The following is a 7,494-nucleotide window of genomic DNA, read 5'->3' as shown; positions in this document are numbered from 1 at the left end:
GAAGGCAGATCTTTCAGGACCCCGGACAGAGCCCAGGGAGCAGGCAGCTTATTCTGAGAAGAACTATCTCAGCTGAGCCCCTGTCTGTCCCTCTCAAGGCTCCACCCCCTTGCTGGTTAGTGCACATCCCCTGGCTTAGAGCCTGGCGCTCCAGTGCCTCTCCAGGATCCAAGGCCAGCCTGCCCATGAAACAGGGTGTAGCAGCTGCCTCAGGCAGCCAAAGCCCCCGAGGCAGCATTCCCGCAGGTGCCTGCCCTGGCAGAGAAGCAGCAGCAGCAGCCGAACCATTGGCACTGCTTTCCAGCAGCATCTCACCGAAATCTCGAGAGATCTCGCAGAGTGCAAGATGATCTCGCGGGATTTCTGCGAGATCTTATGAGAACGTGCTGAAAATTAGAGGCGGAGCTGGGCGGCACTTCCTGTTTCTCCTCAAACGGTGAAATGGGACACAACACCCCTGCCAGGATCTCATACTGAGCGCACTTTGTATGTGAAAAGCCACCTTGGTGGAATGTGAGTCCCTTGGAGGATGCAAGCCCCTCTATGGAAAGGGGCTTGGTCTCAGGGGGGTTTCTGGTTGTTAGGGCCAGTGCCTTCTCAGTCAACACTATTGGAACCACACCCTCTGTACTTGGGCTGCCGCCGCCGGTAGAGTTCATGACAGTTTTTTTTAAAGCAGTTGATTGGTTCTCTTCCTTTTTTTTTTTTTAATGCATTAATGCTTTAGTTGAGATTCCTGCATTGCTGGGAGTTGGCTAGGTGACCCTCAGGGTCTCTTCCAGCTCTACAGTTTTATTACTCTATTAATCTTCCAGTTAAAGGTAAAGGGACCCTGACCATTAGGTCCAGTCGTGGCCGACTCTGGGGTTGCGGCGCTCATCTCGCTTTATTGGCCGAGGGAGACGGCGTACAGCTTCCGGGTCATGTGGCCAGACTGGCGAACCATTCTGGCGAACCAGAGCAGCACACAGAAATGCCGTTTACCTTCCCGCCGGAGCGGTACCTATTTATCTACTTGCACTTTGACGTGCTTTCGAACTGCTAGGTTGGCAGGAGCAGGGACTGAGCAACGGGAGCTCACCCCGTCGCAGGGATTCGAACCGCCAACCTTCTGATCGGCAAGTCCTAGGCTCTGTGGTTTAACCCACAGCGCCACCTGCGTCGCTTAATCTTCCGGTTATCCATGGCTTATTTTACCGTTATTGTATATATGCCATGTTTTAACACCACATTTTGCACCTGAAAATATATTTATATACCACTTTTAGAAATAGTTCCCCCCCAAGTTGTTTACAAAGTAACACACACACACACACACACACACACACACACACACACACAAGATTTCAAATAAACACAAACCAGCAACATTAAAAGCAAAGGAAACAACATAAAAACAGTAGAAATCAATCGTAAGAATCCTGATGCACTTAAAGGGTTTTCAGCAACCTCTTAAAAAGCGAAAGAGAGACCTTGGTGACCCTCCTTTTGGAGAGAATTCTACAACTTCAGTGCCGCTATGGACGAGTTGTTCACCAGTTATCTCTTTTACTAATGATGGGCCAGACATCAAAGCCTCTAGTGGCAATCTCAAGGCTTGTTCAAGTCCAAGTATATGGAAGGGGGCCTTATACTAACTTGGTTTAGGGCTTTAAAGAATCTGCTCTAGTGCTCAATTTTAGCTGCAGGCATGTTTGCCCACCCAGGCACTTCTGGGCAAACAATTTGCCTGGCTAGCACTGAAACAATCACTTTGAAAACTTTAATAGCAGCAATCCAGAGATTGCTCTGGCAACAGGAACATCCCCTGAGCAAAGATCTACTAAAGGGTACTCTGCCATCAGAAGAAGGGAGGAGTTTCCACCCCTTTTCCTTTCCCCCATGTCACCTTCCATACTATTCAGTAGAATATCAAGCCGCCCCAGCAGATTTTTAGGGTACAGAGGGCTTTAGAGGGAGGCAGGAATTGATTATAATTGTCTCCTGATTGCGCCAGTAAGATTTCTCCACAGGATCAAAAGCTTTCCGTTGGTGGCAGCAGCTCTTATAGTGGGAGAGAGCATCTGAATCTCAGGCAATTATTCCATGCCTTGCCCAACTATATGTGTTTGATGCAATAGGTTATAAACCTTTTATAACATTACTTTCATAACATTCCTACTGGGAAAGTGACATTACTAGGAAATTACCAGAATGATGTAGCTCTCCTGGTGAATGTTGGAAGATGGATGCTTTGTTCTCCTATATTCTTCCATCAAATATAAAAAAGAATTACCTTGGTTTCTGCAGACTCAACGCTTTATCGTTCAGAGGAGGCAGGTTGAGAGTGCTGAACTTTCTTTTGTGGAAAGATTATAGTATTCTTTATACAGTGGTACCTCGGGTTACATACGCTTCAGGTTACAGACTCTTCAGGTTACAGACTCCGCTAACCCAGAAATAGTACCTCGGGTTAAGAACTTTGCTTCCGGATGAGAACAGAAATCGTGCTCCGGTAGCGCAGCGCAGCAGGAGGTCCTATTAGCTAAAGTGGTGCTTCAGGTTAAGAACGGACCTCTGGAACGAATTAAGTACTTAGCCTGAGGTACCACTGTAGTTGTATGTTCATGTTGATGTTTTTGGCTTCGGCTGGAAATTTAAAAAACAAAATAGTTAAGGCAGTAACAAATCAGCTTATGCCCTATTATGCATCTGCATTCCATTTTGCGGTGTCTGAATGCAAAAAGAGACATTCCCAAAGGATTATGTAGGAGCTGCCAAATATTTCCCCCTGCACACAGTACTTGTTTGCTTTGATAGACAATTCTTAATTATTGGCCGTTCTTATTAAATATGTTGAGATTTAAAGAGGGTGTTTGAAAAAAGCTAAGAAATTCTCCATTCTGTTTCATGTTGCAAGCTGGCCAATCTTGACTCATTTATGGAAACAGTGGCTCATTTATGGCAAATGGGCAGAGATGGATTGTGTGAGGTGTGAACTAGGTGCCTTCACCTGAATGTATGTACAGTGGTGCCCCGCAAGACGAATGCCTCGCAAGACGGAAAACTCGCTAGACGAAAGAGTTTTCCGTTTTGGAGGTGCTTCGCAAAACGAATCTCCTATGGGCTTGCTTCGCAAGACGACAATGTCTTGCGAGTTCCTGCGGGTTTTTCCCCCTTCCCCCCTTTTTCTAAGCCGCTTATCAGCTGATCTGATAAGCCACTAAAAGCCGCTAATCCGTCAATGGGCTTGCTTCGCAAGACGAAAAAACCGCTAGACGAAGAGAATCACAGAACGGATTCTTTTCGTCTTGCGAGGCACCACTGTATTGTTGTTGTTTCTAGACTTTCCAACAGGATAAGGATACCTGATACTTGAGAAGGATGCACATTGAGCTGGTTCGGGTATAATGCTGGTTCAGGTGTACGCAAACGTGCACCTTGGGAATGCGGCCTCCCAGGAGCAATTCTGTTGTAGAACTGTGGCTAAAGCATCAGGCGATGGGGAGCCCCACATTCAAATCCCCACTCAGCTGTGATATTCACTGGGTGACTTTGGGTCAGCCACACTCTTTTGGTCTTAGGCTAGGGGAAGAAGTACCATCCTTAGTTCTTCCGAGGAAAGCCAAGATAGCAAGAAATATTGATAAATAATTTGCCCAACCTTAACCCAGGACCTGGAACCTGTTTCAAACTACAGTGGTACCTCGGGTTAAGAACTTAATTCGTTCTGGAGGTCTGTTCTTAACCTGAGACTGTTCTTAACCTGAGGTACCACTTTAGCTAATGGGGCCTCCCGCTGGCCGCTGCACCACCACCGCTGCGCGATTTCTGTTCTCATCCTGAAGCAAAGTTCTTAACCTGAGGTACTACTTCTGGGTTAGCAGAGTCTGCAACCTGAAGCATCTGTAACCTGAAGTGTCTGTAACCCGAGGTACCACTGTATGGTTAAATACCCTGTTTTAGAAACAAACAAAAAATGGTTGGCTCTAAACGGACAGAATTCCTAGCCACAGTTAAGCAGAGAGCATTTGAGTATGGAACATGCAAGCATGGCTCCCAAGTTTCCTAACGGCTTAGCAGGGAGCCAGTGCACGGATCCATGGCCTTAGGTGTATTGCACAAACTGTAGTTGAGGTGGTGAACCTCATCCATTGGTGAGAGTTCACATAACTGAATGCTATTCACATACTGTGACATGCTATCATGTGACAAGTGCATGAGAAGCCTCAGTGTCCAGTGGACTCCAATAGCATCTACAGCAGGGGTCCTCAAACTTTTCCAGCAGGGGGCCAGTCTACTGTCCCTCAGACCTTGTGGGGGGCCGGACTATATTTTTTTGGGGGGGGATGAATGGTGGCGGAGGAACAATGAGTAGCGCGTGAAAGGGCTCTGAAGAGGGGCTGCTTTAAATGGCGGCCACTCAAGAGGGGCACTCAGCCAACCGCAGCTCCTGTGTCTTGCGAGCAGCAGGGGCTGGCGGTGGGACAATGATGAGCGGTGTGCGAAAGGGCTCCGGAGAGGGTCTGGCAGCAACAAAGCCCAGCCCCCTTCCTCCTCTAGGCAGGGCGGGGAGAAGCCGGGAGGAGGAGGAGGCGCCACCATGAGAGGGAAAGAACGCACGCGCTGGAGATCCACGCGGCAATTCCTGGACCATCTGCGGGCCGGATTTAGAAAGCCATTGGGCCTGATCCAGCCCATGGACCTTAGTTTGCCAACCCAGGATTTACAGTGTAGATTCTACACCAGCAAAAGTAGTCACATGTATGTGTGATATGTAATGGTGTACCACTGTGATTTCCCCCTCTCTATATGGGAAATAGTAGAAATCATACTTCATTTTTAGCCCTTGTGCATAGGGTAAGGAAGCATTTAAAATTATGCTTTGCTTGCCTCTAGGCCAACTGGTTTTGACAGTCGTGCATTAAAAGTCTGGATGGAAAATTACTTCATTGGCCATTACTTCATTCTTGCAAAAATAATCACAATTGGAGACCAACACTGATTCCGGAGAGAAGCCTTAAAATACGGTGCGGCCTTAAAAACTTCTGGCCTTCTAGAAATATGAATTTTGCCAACAGGAAACATTAATAAGTGTTAAGTACTAGAAGGACAATGTGAATTCAGTGGGGGGAGCCCTTTCCTTGATTGCAGGCTGAGCTCCAGTCATTGCAAGTATTTCAGTTCCATAATTACCGCTTGTAATTTGGCACAGTGAAAGAAGTGAGTCAAAGACCAAATATTAACGATCCTGGCTGTTTTGGGGAAGCACGCGGCTTCTGATTCCCAAGAACATCGATAGTAACTTAACCAGGCCTTCAGGAACCTCCCTAAGTAAATGCTCTGCTTCTACAGACACCCCTTTTTAATTGTACCTCTGCTGCCTTTTAGGAGTTTTCTTGGCTGTGATTCTAGAGTGAATGACTGATGTGTTTAATAAGAAGAAAGCTTTCCATTGGAGGTTTCTGTGACACTTTTGAGATATTTAATTTTGTCAACCCATTCTTGGAAAAAGGCTACTTATTGCAGAATTTTCTCAACTATGCGCCACCGGTCTTATTGGAATTGCCATTTTCCTTGCCACCGTGCCTCACAATGATGCTTAGTCCGAGATATTTCTGAGGATGTGAAATGGAGGCCAGGCTGCCAACACAGGCGCCTTTATAGCAGCAACAAAAAAATTAAAATCATTAGGGGAAGAAAGAGGTAGTTACTGCCACTGAGAATTTGTTGGAGAATTTATTCTCCTCTGTGGAGAAATTCATTAAAGCAGTTCGCTCTGCCCTTTCCATTTCCCAGCCCACAAATAGGGTGGAAAGAAGGAAGCCTGCAGTTGGCTTAATGGCTTGGCTTTTTTCTGAGACTGTTAACCTAGAGCTGCCATATTTCAAGAAGTGAAAATCTGGTCTCAGGTGGAAAGCTGAAGTTAGTGGAAGGCTTTCTGGTTTGTTTGCTCACTTGCATAAAGAAGAGGAGCAAGGGGACTGGATGCTGAGACACATCCCAACCCAACTGATGTCTGTTCCAAACCATTGGTGAGATACAGCAGTTATGATTTATTTGGTATTTATTTAAGCAAACAAACTTTCTTCCGGCTTTTATATTAGTGGACAGATGCAGAGTAAATGAATGCAGCACACACAAGGCGAAGAGCCTTCACCAATGTATAAATGTATAAATAGTAGAGGGAATGCAACTTGCAAAGTGAACCCAGGAATGAAAAATATAGGTGTTCAAAGCATATCCCTGAGAGTATTGGAGAGTATGCTAGAATGAACACAGTGGCCTTGTACAACAACATACTTCAGCCATCATCAGCTAAAGGCAATAGTATACCCAGGTTTCCAGAGCAGACGAGATACCTTTATGTGGCATAATTGCTCCTGTTCCTTTGCTGGTACTTTTTCTTTTTTCTTTTTTAGCTTTAAATCAAATGAAAACAAACCAAGCACTGCCTGTCTCCCTGAATTCCTTCCAACTCAATGGCAGGTGTCTCCGCTCTTTGCCTGACAAGCTCGAGTGACTGATTAAATGAAAGTAAATTCCCCGGAGTTAAATGGTGGAAAGAGGCATTTTGTTTTTAATGGGCAGAGGTATTTGGATCTCCCCTCTCTGCTATAGAGTTGGATCCAGACTATCTTAGGTCCCATTGATGTGGTGTATGTTCTTCAAACTCCCAACAACCCATGAGGTGGGTTTTGCTAAGAGACAACAGTGGACCCAAAGTTGCCCGGTGAGTTTCATGGCTGAGAAGATTTGAACCCTGGTCTTCCAGGTCCTAAAGGGTAAAGGGACTCCTGACCATTAGATCCAGTCGTGGCCGACTCTGGAGTTGTGGCGCTCCTCTCACTTTCTTGGCCGAGGGAGCCGGCGTACAGCTTCCGGGTCATGTGGCCAGCATAACTAAGCCGCTTCTGGTGAACCAGAGCAGCGCACGGAAACACCGTTTACCTTCCCGCTGGAGCGGTACCTATTTATCTACTTGCACTTTGATGTGCTTTCAAACTGCTAGGTTGGCAGGAGCAGGGACCGAGCAACGGGAGCTCACCCCGTCGCGGGGATTCGAAGCGCCGACCTTCTGATCGGCAAGCCCTAGGCTCTGTGGTTTAACCCACAGCGCCACCCGTGTCCCTATTCCAGGTCCTAATCAAACACTAATCACTACACCATTGTTGGAAAAGGTGGTCAGTCAGCTATTGTGGTTCTGAGAAAGAAGCCTTTAAAAGTGAAAAGCAAGATGTTGAACTGGGCAGAGAAATGTATAAGCAGCCAGTGCAGCTATGCTCATACTGGCACCATAAGTTCTGACTTTCCACCAGCAGTGCGACTCACTGCATTCTGCACCGGCTGTAGTTTTTGAACCATCCTGAAAGGCAGAACATGGCAGTCTGGGGTTGGCCTTTTTAAAGGCTTAGGAATCCTGAAATCAGGTGGGAGCAGCAGACTTTCCCATCCTGGAGGAGTGTGGTTTGCAATCCCAAGCTTCCTGCAAAGTCTCACTAAAGAGCAGGTCAT

This window comes from Podarcis bocagei (genome assembly GCF_964188305.1).
Source record: "Podarcis bocagei genome assembly, chromosome: 16".
Classification (NCBI taxonomy): domain Eukaryota; kingdom Metazoa; phylum Chordata; class Lepidosauria; order Squamata; family Lacertidae; genus Podarcis; species Podarcis bocagei.
Note: the sequence above shows the minus strand (reverse complement) of the source record.